Source organism: Nerophis lumbriciformis, linkage group LG31 (assembly GCF_033978685.3).
Source record: "Nerophis lumbriciformis linkage group LG31, RoL_Nlum_v2.1, whole genome shotgun sequence".
Lineage (NCBI taxonomy): Eukaryota > Metazoa > Chordata > Actinopteri > Syngnathiformes > Syngnathidae > Nerophis > Nerophis lumbriciformis.
This window is the reverse complement of record NC_084578.2, coordinates 1014437-1027771: the sequence shown is the minus strand read 5'-3', so window position 1 is coordinate 1027771 and position 13335 is coordinate 1014437. Positions and strand designations below refer to the sequence as shown.

The following is a 13335-nucleotide window of genomic DNA, read 5'->3' as shown; positions in this document are numbered from 1 at the left end:
TTAACAACAGTCTTAACGAGAGTCTCAACTACAGTCTCAACAACAGTCTTAACAACAGTCTCAACAAGTCTCAACGACAGTCTTAACAACAGTCTTAACAACAGTCTTAACGACAGTCTTGACTACAGTCTCAACAACAGTCTTAACGACAGTCTTAACAACAGTCTTAACGACAGTCTCAACTACAGTCTCAACAACAGTCTTAACAACAGTCTCAACAAGTCTTTAAGGCCGGTCTTAACGACAGTCTTAATGACAGTCTTAACAACAGTCTTAACAACAGTCTTAACGACAGTCTTAACAACAGTCTTAACGACAGTCTTAACTACAGTCTCAACAACAGTCTTAACAACAGTCTCAACAACAGTCTTAACGACAGTCTTAACGACAGTCTCAACAAGTCTTAACGACAGTCTTAACGACAGTCTTAACAACAGTCTTAACAACAGTCTTAACGACAGTCTTAACAACAGTCTTAACGACAGTCTTAACAACAGTCATAACGACAGTCTTAACTACAGTCTCAACAACAGTCTCAACGATAGTCTCAACGACAGTCTTAACGACAGTCTTAACAACAGTCTTAATGACAGTCTTAACAACAGTCTCAACGACAGTCTTAACAACAGTCTTAACAACAGTCTTAACGACAGTCTTAACAACAGTCTCAACGACAGTCTTAACAACAGTCTTAACAACAGTCTTAACGACAGTCTTAACAACAGTCTTAACGGCAGTCTTAACGACAGTCTCAACAACAGTCTTAACGACAGTCTTAACGACAGTCTCAACAACAGTCTTAACGACAGTCTTAACGACAGTCTTAACAACAGTCTTAACAACAGTCTCAACAACAGTCTTAACTACAGTCTCAACAACAGTCTTAACGACAGTCTTAACAACAGTCTTAACGAGAGTCTCAACTACAGTCTCAACAACAGTCTTAACAACAGTCTCAACAAGTCTCAACGACAGTCTTAACAACAGTCTTAACAACAGTCTTAACGACAGTCTTGACTACAGTCTCAACAACAGTCTTAACGACAGTCTTAACAACAGTCTTAACGACAGTCTCAACTACAGTCTCAACAACAGTCTTAACAACAGTCTCAACAAGTCTTTAAGGCCGGTCTTAACGACAGTCTTAATGACAGTCTTAACAACAGTCTTAACAACAGTCTTAACGACAGTCTTAACAACAGTCTTAACGACAGTCTTAACTACAGTCTCAACAACAGTCTTAACAACAGTCTCAACAACAGTCTTAACGACAGTCTTAACGACAGTCTCAACAAGTCTTAACGACAGTCTTAACGACAGTCTTAACAACAGTCTTAACAACAGTCTTAACGACAGTCTTAACAACAGTCTTAACGACAGTCTTAACTACAGTCTCAACAACAGTCTTAACAACAGTCTCAACAACAGTCTTAACGACAGTCTTAACGACAGTCTTAACGACAGTCTCAACAACAGTCTTAACAACAGTCTCAACAACAGTCAAAACGACAGTATTAACAACAGTCTTAACGACAGTCTCAACGACAGTATTAACAACAGTCTTAACGACAGTCTTAACGACAGTCTCAACAACAGTCTCAACGACAGTCTTAACGACAGTCTTAATGAAGGTGTACAAACATAATAAAACAATCACTTACTGCTCGATGTCTGCTCTCACTGGGATGTTTATATCTTCCTTGTTACATCAACAATTCATCCTCATCATCCTCACAAGGGTTAAAAAAAGTGTATTTTCGTGTCTTTCTGGCCATCTCCGGGTCTAAGTTGGATGTCAAAGTTAATCAACTTGTGGGTTTATGTTCACAACCTTCTACTCGCCAGGTGAGAGACATGATTTATCATCGAGAATTAACTTTCACCAACTCAGAGGCCATGCAGCAGCTCAACCGCTAAAAGTAGTTCCTCGGCGTTAGCGCCTATGGTAACAATATTGCTAATACTTGTTAGTATCAGGTCACCACATGTAAATGGAGTATTGTTGGCGATTTTTGGACGGGTTTTTAGCATTTTTTGGGGGGAAAAATAGTGTACTGCCTTTATCTGCAATGTTAGCTGCCTCCAACATGCCGTACTTTACGGTTTAGAGTGCATCAAAAAAGGGTTAGGTGTTGTCTGAGGTGAGGATAGTGAATGATGGACAGAGCAGAGATTGACGCAGGCCACAAGGACTTGTGACACCAGAGCTGAGAAGATCTTGGTTCCTGTGAGCAGCGAGTGCACGGGGCCCGGTGTGGATGGAGCAGACAGGGGAGGAGCATGGTGGTGGCCCTCAGTCCCACAGGGGCCAATAAAAGCTGAGCAGAGCCTCACAGGACTTGACCCTCTCCGTCTTGTCCTCCATGTAGGACAACTTTGACATCAATCTGGTGCACATTGCATATTTGACATAAAGAAACTATGACGATAAGAGCATAAAATACACTAAAATTTTAATTAAAAAATTATAAAGGGAAATTGAACACAATTAAAAAAATTAATTTTTAACACATTTAAAAGTGGGCCTATTTTGGATTCCTGACAATGTTAGTGGGATTTTTGTTTTTAAACTGTCATTGCTCCAAAAATAATAATGAATCAACATTGTTATGAATTATTGACTTATTTATACTTCACATCAAATATTACACTGTCAAATATATATATATATATATATATATATATATATATATATATATATATATATATATTTTTTTTTTTTTTTTTTTTTTTTTTTTTTTTTTTTTTTTTTTTTTTTTTTGTGTGTTTACCATAAAAAAACTAAGTTTTAAATGACAAAAAGAGCATAAAACACACATACAAATAAAAAATATTTAAAAAATACTTTAGACAACAAATATATCCAACATTAAAATAATAACTGACTTATGTTTAACACTTTTATGCTTGGGACCCTTTTGATCCCTGAGAATTTTGGTGGGATTTTTTTTTTAAACTGTCATTGTTGAAAAATAATAATGAATCAAAATCAATGTTGTTATGAATGATTGACATATTTAAGACTGCAATTAGTTCACATCAAATATTACATTTTGGGGGTAAAATATTGCATATTTGTGTGTTTGCCATTAAAACAGAGTTGTCTTAAACAAAAAGGGCATAAAACATAAATAAAATGTAAAACATAAACCTTCTTAATGACAGCTAAATGACATTTAAGTGTTGAAAGTTTGTGGGATTTCTGATCCTTTATGAGCGCACCAAAGGGACTTCTGTTTCTCTTTTGGAGAAAAAAGAGAAACATCTTTCAAGAAACATTTAAAGACTTCTCTTTTTAGTAAAGCTTTTAGTTAAAGAACCTTTTAACTATCATTTTTTATCAATGTTCTTTTAATCAAATGTAAACAAATGTTTAAAAACGTGAATTTCTGTTTTTTTTGCGGAAATTTCACACGCCTGCAGTTCAGCTTGCCGTTGTTGTTTAGGCTTGTTATTAACCTTGTTATGTTGGATGTACAGTACTGTATGAGTTCAGCTTGTCGTTGTTGTTTAGGCTTGTTATTAACCTTGTCATGTTTGATGTACAGTACTGTATGAGTTCAGCTTGTCGTTGTTGTTTAAAGAAACGACCTTTTCTATGATGATAAGAGCATAAAATACACTAAAATTTTAATTAAAAAAGTATAAAGGGAAATTGAACACAATTAAAAAAAAAATTTTTTAACACTTTTAAAAGTGGGCCTATTTTGGATTCCTGACCATTTTAGTGGGATTTTTGTTTTTAAACTGTCATTGCTCCAAAAATAATAATGAATCAACATTGTTATGAATTATTGACTTATTTATACTTCACATCAAATATTACACTGTCAAATATATATATATATATATATATATATATATATATATATATATATATATATATATATATATATATATATATATATATATATATATATATTTTTTTTTTTTTTTTATTTTTTTTTTTATTTATTTTTTTTTTGGGGGGGGGGGGCATTATTTCATATTTTGTGTGTTTACCATAAAAAACTAAGTTTTAAATGACAAAAAGAGCATAAAACACACATAAAAATAAAAAATATTTAAAAAATACTTTAGACAACAAATATATCCAACATTAAAATAATAACTGACTTATGTTTAACACTTTTATGCTTGGGACCCTTTTGGATCCCTGAGAATTTTGGTGGGATTTTTTTTTTTTTAAACTGTCATTGTTCAAAAATAATAATGAATCAAAATCAATGTTGTTATGAATGATTGACATATTTAAGACTCCAATTAGTTCACATCAAATATTACATCTTGGGGGTAAAATATTGCATTTTTTGTGTGTTTGCCATTAAAACAGAGTTGTCTTAAAGAAAAAGGGCATAAAACATAAATAAAATGTAAAACATAAACCTTCTTAATGACAGCTAAATGACATTTAAGTGTTGAAAAGTTAGTTTTTATATTTATAAGATTTATTTTTCAACATTTTCTGGGTCTCTGAGACCAAAATGAAAAATATCAAAATGGCCGACGCATGTTTTGATTTGAGAGAGTCGGTACAGTCCTGGTCTGGTGGGTCTGGTGGCTGTGGTTGGTACAGTCCTGGTCTGGTGGGGACAGTCCTGGTCTGGTGGGTCTGGTGGGTCTGGTGGGTACAGTCCTGGTCAGGTGGGTACAGTCCTGGTCTGGTGGGTACAGTCCTGGTCTGGTGGGTCTGGTTGGTACAGTCCTGGTCACGTGGGTACAGTCCTGGTCTGGTGAGTACAGTCCTGGTCTGGTGGGTCTGGTTGGTACAGTCCTGGTCTGGTGGGTACAGTCCTGGTCTGGTGGGTCTGGTTGGTACAGTCCTGGTCTGTACCAACAGTCCTGGTCTGGTGGGTCTGGTTGGTACAGTCCTGGTCTGGTGGCTGTGGTTGGTACAGTCCTGGTCTGGTGGCTGTGGTTGGTCCAGTCCTGGTCTGGTGTGTACAGTCCTGGTCTGTACCAACAGTCCTGGTCTGGTGGGTCTGGTTGGTACAGTCCTGGTCAGGTGGGTACAGTCCTGGTCTGGTGGGTACAGTCCTGGTCTGGTGGGTCTGGTTGGTACAGTCCTGGTCTGGTGGGTACAGTCCTGGTCTGGTGGGTACAGTCCTGGTCTGGTGGGTCTGGTTGGTACAGTCCTGGTCTGGTGGGTACAGTCCTGGTCTGTACCAACAGTACTGGTCTGGTGGGTCTGGTTGGTACAGTCCTGGTCTGGTGGCTGTGGTTGGTACAGTCCTGGTCTGGTGTGTACAGTCCTGGTTTGTACCAACAGTCCTGGTCTGGTGGGTGTGCTTGGTGCAGTCCTGGTCTGGTGGGTGTGCTTGGTACAGTCCTGGTCTGGTGGGTGTGCTTGGTACAGTCCTGGTGTGGTAGGTGTGCTTGGTACAGTCCTGGTCTGGTGGGTACAGTCCTGGTCTGGTGGCTGTGGTTGGTACAGTCCTGGTCTGGTGGGTCTGGTTGGTACAGTCCTGGTGTGGTGGGTGTACTTGGTACAGTCCTGGTCTGGTGGGTACAGTCCTGGTCTGGTGGCTGTGGTTGGTACAGTCCTGGTCTGGTGGCTGTGCTTGGTACAGTCCTGGTCTGGTGGGTACAGTCCTGGTCTGGTGGGTGTGGTTGGTACAGTCCTGGTCTGGTGGGTGTGGTTGGTCCAGTTCTGGTCTGGTGGGTGTGCTAGCAATGTGTGGGCGGGTGCAAGTCACAATGCTCCTCCCCATTCTTTCCATCCACCAATAGGCCCTCCTCCACAACACCTGGCCCCGCCTCCCCACACAGCACATATGCAAATAGCTCAATTGTGATTGGTTCTACAGGAGACCAGGGCCACTTTGACCAGGATACAGCACATCAAACAGAACCGGAGACACTCAAAGAGGCAAAAACCGCACCAGGAACCGGAAATAAGATGTGGTCTTTCAACGTGTTCCAGGTCTGATCCATGAAAACTACAAGTCCAGGTTTGGAACACCCGCTGAGTGCTGTGACATCATCTCAACATAAGGACTAAGTGCCGTCACCCGGACACACCCCAGTCCTCCAGGGACCACACCTGGTCCAGCACCAGGTAACCATGACAACAAGAGGAGTACAGTGGAACCTGGATTTATTTGCCTTGTTGGATTGAACTGTTTTAAAAGATCTTTACTCAAACTATATTTAGTTTGTGGGATTTCTGATCCTTTATGAGGGCACCAAAGGGACTTCTGTTTCTCTTTTGGAGAAAAAAGAGAAACCTCTTTCAAGAAACATTTAAAGACTTCTCTTTTTAGTAAAGCTTTTAGTTAAAGAACCTTTTAACTATCATTTTTTATCAATGTTCTTTTAATCAAATGTAAACAAATGTTTAAAAACGTGAATTTCTGTGTTTTTTTGCGGAAATTTCACACGCCTGCAGTTCAGCCTGCCGTTGTTGTTTTGTCTTGTTAATAACCTTGTTATGTTATGTTTGACATACAGTATACTGCGTGAGTTCAGCTTGTCGTTGTTGTTTAGGCTTGCTATTAACCTTGTTATGTTTGATGTACAGTACTGTATGAGTTCAGCTTGTCGTTGTTGTTTAGGCTTGTTATTAACCTTGTTATTTTGGATGTACAGTACTGTATGAGTTCAGCTTGCCGTTGTTGTTTTGTCTTGTTAATAACCTTGTTATGTTTGTTTGACATACAGTACTGTGTGAGTTCAGCTTGTCGTTGTTGTTTAGGCTTGCTATTAACCTTGTTATGTTTGATGTACAGTACTGTATGAGTTCAGCTTGCTGTTGTTGTTTAGGCTTGGTATTAAACTTGTTATGTTTGACATACAGTACTGTATGAGTTCAGCTTGCTGTTGTTGTTTAGGCTTGGTATTAAACTTGTTATGTTTGACATACAGTACTGTATGAGTTCAGCTTGCCGTTGTTGTTTAGGCTTGTTATTAACCTCCTTGTTATGTTGGATGTACAGTACTGTATGAGTTCAGCTTGTCGTTGTTGTTTAGGCTTGGTATTAAACTTGTTATGTTTGACATACAGTACTGTATGAGTTCAGCTTGCCGTTGTTGTTTAGGCTTGTTATTAACCTTGTTATTTTGGATGTACAGTACTGTATGAGTTCAGCTTGCCGTTGTTGTTTTGTCTTGTTAATAACCTTGTTATGTTTGTTTGACATACAGTACTGTGTGAGTTCAGCTTGTCGTTGTTGTTTAGGCTTGCTATTAACCTTGTCATGTTTGATGTACAGTACTGTATGAGTTCAGCTTGTCGTTGTTGTTTAGGCTTGTTATTAACCTCCTTGTTATTTTGGATGTACAGTACTGTATGAATTCAGTTTGCCGTTGTTGTTTAGGCTTGGTATTAAACTTGTTATGTTTGATGTACAGTACTGTATGAGTTCAGCTTGTCGTTGTTGTTTAGGCTTGGTATTAAACTTGTTATGTTTGACATACAGTACTGTGTGAGTTCAGCTTGCCGTTGTTGTTTAGGCTTGTTATTAACCTTGTTATGTTGTATGTACAGTACTGTATGAGTTCAGCTTGCCGTTGTTGTTTTGTCTTGTTAATAACCTTGTTATGTTTGTTTGACATACAGTACTGTGTGAGTTCAGCTTGTCGTTGTTGTTTAGGCTTGCTATTAACCTTGTTATGTTGGATGTACAGTACTGTATGGAGATGTTGGATGTACAGTTCTGTGTAGTACTTTACTTTACTGTGTAGTACTTTACTTTACTGTGTAGTACTTTAGTTTGTGTTCAAAGTGTACAAAACCTTCACTAAAACATGGAACCAATTATTCATATTTACATTGTTTCTTATGGAGAAATTTGCTTCACTGTACAAACTTTTTCATTTACAAACACGTTCAAGAACCAATTAGGTTGGTAAATGGAGGTTCCACTGTACTGGGACTATTTTGGGACAAAAGCCAGTCCTGAAGTGAAACCAGAATAGATCATGTCCATGTCACAAAGACGGACTTTAGAACGTGATCTGTCTTCCATCTTCTCAGCAGAGCAGCTTCAGTATCCAGGAGGCCTCGATCTTCCCTCACTTGGCAATATTAGTCTGGACCATGGGGAGAACTTTGAACACCCCTCAGACCTCAGGACAGTCTTAGGGACCAGAAACTAGTCTGCAGTTCATTGCCTCAGCCTTATTCCACAATGCAATACATTCTCTTTTGTCCTCACAATTCTACACACAATACCCCGTAATGATCACGTGAAAACGTGTTTTTGATTTGTTTTGCACATTTTAAAGTCAAAATTATTGACAGCCTTTGATCAAAAGTTGGCCAACATGCACCTGAAAGACTCTCAGACCACAAGGAACTAAGTTCTCTGGTCTGACGAGACCAAGATTGAAGTCTTTGGCGTGAAAGTCATGTTTGGAGGAAAGCAGGCGCCACTCATCGCCAGGACGACACCATCCCTACAGTGAGGCGTGGTGGATAGAGGGAAAGATGAATGCAGTAATGTACAGAGACATTCTGGTTGAAAAGCAACTTCATGCAAAGAGGAATGGTTGAAACTGCCCAAAAAGACTTGAGGTGTAATTTCTGCCAAAGCTCAACAAACTTTGCTCAAAGGCTGTGAATACTTACTCTATGCTCATTTTATGTAAATACCTTTTCACATTGTCAGTATGGGTGTTGTGTGTAGAAGTTTGAGGACAAAAGTAAGAAGGCTGTGAGGAGAAAGTGACGGGCTGTGAATACTTCCTGGATGTTCTAACTATTGTGATCCCAGGGCCCAAGGGACAGAATGAAGTCCAGTCCAGGATCTAAAACTGCACCCTCAAGCATCTCCCTGAAACCGAATCCTTCAGCCCTGCGGTCTCTATTCATAGGAGCCCAGGCCAGCAGACCCCATCATAGGAGCCCAGGCCAGGAGACCCCATCATAGGAACCCAGGAGACCCCATCATAGGAGCCCAGGAGACCCCATCATAGGAACCCAGGAGACCCCATCATAGGAGCCCAGGAGACCCCATCATAGGAACCCAGGAGACCCCATCATAGGAGCCCAGGCCAGGAGACCCCATCATAGGAACCCAGGAGACCCCATCATAGGAACCCAGGAGACCCCATCATAGGAGCCCAGGAGACCCCATCATAGGAGCCCAGGCCAGGAGACCCCATCATAGGAACCCAGGAGACCCCATCATAGGAACCCAGGAGACCCCATCATAGGAGCCCAGGAGACCCCATCATAGGAACCCAGGCCAGGAGACCCCATCATAGGAACCCAGGAGACCCCATCATAGGAACCCAGGAGACCCCATCATAGGAGCCCAAGCCAGGAGACCCCATCATAGGAGCCCAGGCCAGGAGACCCCATCATAGGAGCCCAGGCCAGGAGACCCCATCATAGGAACCCAGGAGACCCCATCATAGGAACCCAGGAGACCCCATCATAGGAGCCCAGGAGACCCCATCATAGGAGCCCAAGCCAGGAGACCCCATCATAGGAGCCCAGGAGACCAAATCAGGACCCAACGGATGCAGTCGGCGCTCCTGCTTACCTCGTCCACCGTCTCCTCCTCCTCCTCCTCGTACTCCTCTTCCTCCTCCTCTTCTTCCTCGTACGCCTCCTCCACTTCCTCCTCTTCAAACTCCTCCTCCTCGTACTCCTCGCCCTCCTCCTCCTCCTCCTCCACCTCCTCCTCGTACTCCTCGTACTCCTCGTACTTGGTCACGATGGTCGCCATCTCGGCTCCGCTTGTGAAGGTCCTGGGGGGAGGGGGGGGGGGGGTGTTTGTCAGTGCTCGGCGCGTGCAAAGCATTGTGGGAAAGCGTGTGTTACCGCAGAAAGAGTCCAGTCGGCGGTCAGCGCACCTCCGCGTGGTCCACTAGGGTCTACGCTCGCACTTGTAGTCCCTGAAGGAAGCAAAAACATCAGCTATGGCGCCCCAGAGGGGGGCCTCCCGCCTCACGCCTCCCGCCTCCCGCCTCCCGCCTCCTGCCTGACGCCTGGCGACAGCTGCAGCGATGTCATATGTAAACCAATGCCGCCGCCCCATTAGTGGACTGCCTTTAGCCTTCTGAGGCTGCAGGTTAAATATAGGATGGCGCTAACTGCCTTTTTTAGCTCTCCAGTGCCCTTTTCTTGCCTTTCTAAGCTTTTCCCCCCAAAGAAACCGTGAAAGCGAGTAAACATCCATCAGGTCTAGTCAGGTCCCGCTCGAGGCTGGCGGGTCTTTGCCGTGGACGCCCCCGGGTCCTCCGTCAGGTGTCCCACCAGGTCTAAAGGAAAGCCCCCCCCGCGGATCGGACAAAACCCAGGCAAAGGCAGATTTGGCCGAGTTCTTACCGGTTGTTTCCGAGCTGATGGTCTTCCACGCCGCCAAAACCTCCCCAGCTTCCCTCCAGAGAAACGCTGGGCGACAGCTCGCAGCCCAGGGTTGTACCCAGGTTATCATGTGGTCCAGGGAGCCAATCACAGGCCGGCGCTCTCGGGTTTCCAAGTCTAAAAATACCCAGGTGGTCCTCCTTTTGGACGCAGCACCTGTTGGGGAGAATGCATCAGCCGAGCATTTCTGCAGCCACACGCTCTTCTGGGGCGCAGGAGGTCTGTGGGAGGACATGTTGGATCCAGGAGGAACCGGGTCAGACTGAGGGACTGTGGGCTTCAAAGTGGGACCTCCACCGAGGCTGTGGATGACCACGTTCAAGTCTGACATGAAATGCTGAAGGAGGTCACGTTAGGTTTTCCTCTGAGGGCCACACACGGACTAATCAGAGCAGGCGGGGGCCATTTTCATATTCAAAACCAATACAAAAGATATTTTTAACCTTTCGGGCTCCCGTCCAGTTTGGTCCCAGGGACTTGGACTGGTCTCAGTCATAAAAATATTTCAAAAATAAGTTATTTAAAATATATTTTTATCCATTCATTAAATCTTTAAATCAACTTCAGGTCTATTCATCGATTTACAGTTATTTTTTTTATGTTTTATGTCATTTTTTCTATCAACTCATTGTTTTATTTTTAAGACAAACACACAAAATATTTTCCCCCAAAAAACATTTCAAAATGTGAAGTCATTGGAGCCTTAAATATGTCAATCATTCATAACAACAATGATTTTAATTCTTATTATTTATAAGCAAGAACACTTTTTTTTTTTTAATCTCACTAAAAGTCTTGGGGACCCAAAAGGGTCCCACTTGTAAAAGTGGTAAAAATAAGTTATACCATTTTTATTTATGTTTTTATTCAACAGATAAATCTAATATCAACTTCAGATCCATCCATCGATTTAGAGTTATTTTTTAAAATGTTTTATGTCATTTTTTGTATCAACTCATTGTTGTTGTTTTTGAGACAAACACACAAAATATGAAATATTTTCCCCAAAAAATATGTCAAAGTGTAATATTTGATGTGAAGTCATTGGAGCCTTAAAGATGTCAATCATTCATAACAACATTGATTTTAATTCTTATTATTTATAAGCAAGAACAGTTTTTTTTTTTTTTTGAAATCTCACTAAAAGTCTTGGGGACCCAAAAGGGTCCCACTTGTAAAAGTGGTAAAAATAAGTTATACCATTTTTATTTATGTTTTTATTCAACAGATAAATCTCAATATCAACTTCAGATCCATCCATCGATTTAGTTATTTTTTAAATGTTTTATGTCATTTTTTTGTATCAACTCATTGTTGTTGTTTTTGAGACAAACACACAAAATATGAAATATTTTCCCCAAAAAATATGTCAAAGTGTAATATTTGATGTGAAGTCATTGGAGCCTTAAATATGTCAATCATTCATAACAACATTGATTTTAATTCTTATTATTTATAAGCAAGAACACTTTTTTTTTTTAAATCTCACTAAAAGTCTTGGGGACCCAAAAGGGTCCCACTTGTAAAAGTGGTAAAAATAAGTTATACCATTTTTATTTATGTTTTTATTCAACACATAAATCTCAATATCAACTTCAGATCCATCCATCGATTTAGTTATTTTTTAAATGTTTTATGTCATTTTTTGTATCAACTCATTGTTGTTGTTTTTGAGACAAACACACAAAATATGAAATATTTTCCCCAAAAAACATTTCAAAGTGTAATATTTGATGTGAAGTCATTGGAGCCTTAAATATGTCAATCATTCATAACAACATTGATTTTAATTCTTATTATTTATAAGCAAGAACACTTTTTTTTTTTTAATCTCACTAAAAGTCTTGGGGACCCAAAAGGGTCCCACTTGTAAAAGTGGTAAAAATAAGTTATACCATTTTTATTTATGTTTTTATTCAACAGATAAATCTAATATCAACTTCAGATCCATCCATCGATTTAGAGTTATTTTTTAAAATGTTTTATGTCATTTTTTGTATCAACTCATTGTTGTTGTTTTTGAGACAAACACACAAAATATGAAATATTTTCCCCAAAAAATATGTCAAAGTGTAATATTTGATGTGAAGTCATTGGAGCCTTAAAGATGTCAATCATTCATAACAACATTGATTTTAATTCTTATTATTTATAAGCAAGAACAGTTTTGTGTTTTTTTTGAAATCTCACTAAAAGTCTTGGGGACCCAAAAGGGTCCCACTTGTAAAAGTGGTAAAAATAAGTTATACCATTTTTATTTATGTTTTTATTCAACAGATAAATCTCAATATCAACTTCAGATCCATCCATCGATTTAGTTATTTTTTAAATGTTTTATGTCATTTTTTGTATCAACTCATTGTTGTTGTTTTTGAGACAAACACACAAAATATGAAATATTTTCCCCAAAAAATATGTCAAAGTGTAATATTTGATGTGAAGTCATTGGAGCCTTAAATATGTCAATCATTCATAACAACATTGATTTGAATTCTTATTATTTATAAGCAAGAACACTTTTTTTTTTTTAAATCTCACTAAAAGTCTTGGGGACCCAAAAGGGTCCCACTTGTAAAAGTGGTAAAAATAAGTTATACCATTTTTATTTATGTTTTTATTCAACACATAAATCTCAATATCAACTTCAGATCCATCCATCGATTTAGTTATTTTTTAAATGTTTTATGTCATTTTTTGTATCAACTCATTGTTGTTGTTTTTGAGACAAACACACAAAATATGAAATATTTTCCCCCAAAAACATTTCAAAGTGTAATATTTGATGTGAAGTCATTGGAGCCTTAAATATGTCAATCATTCATAACAACATTGATTTTAATTCTGATTATTTATAAGCAAGAACACTTTTTTTTTTTTTAAATCTCACTAAAAGTCTTGGGGACCCAAAAGGGTCCCACTTGTAAAAGTGGTAAAAATAAGTTATACCATTTTTATTTATGTTTTTATTCAACACATAAATCTCAATATCAACTTCAGATCCATCCATCGATTTAGTTATT

The 13335-nt window shown here is 39.5% G+C and overlaps 1 protein-coding gene and 1 long non-coding RNA gene across 11 annotated transcripts in view; both read right to left on the bottom strand.

Annotated features, from left to right (window-relative positions):
• Positions 1 to 9589, bottom strand: part of neb (nebulin) — a 127636-nt gene extending 118047 nt beyond the window's left edge. For 9 of the 10 annotated variants that reach the window (XM_072912013.1, XM_061926131.1, XM_061926136.1 and 6 more), the window contains exon 1: positions 9489 to 9589. The gene's annotated coding sequence lies outside the window, so the exon portion shown is untranslated. The remainder of the gene's footprint in view (positions 1 to 9488) is intronic. The other variant, XM_061926132.1, reaches the window with a different exon arrangement.
• Positions 9590 to 9622: 33 nt separating this feature from the next.
• LOC133574254 (uncharacterized) lies at positions 9623 to 10406 on the bottom strand. Its single transcript, XR_009811388.1, has 3 exons — positions 10277 to 10406; positions 9770 to 9843; positions 9623 to 9696 (listed from the first exon to the last, which is right to left on the bottom strand). It is a non-coding gene; the product is annotated as an uncharacterized lncRNA (long non-coding RNA).
• Positions 10407 to 13335: the final 2929 nt, after the last annotated feature.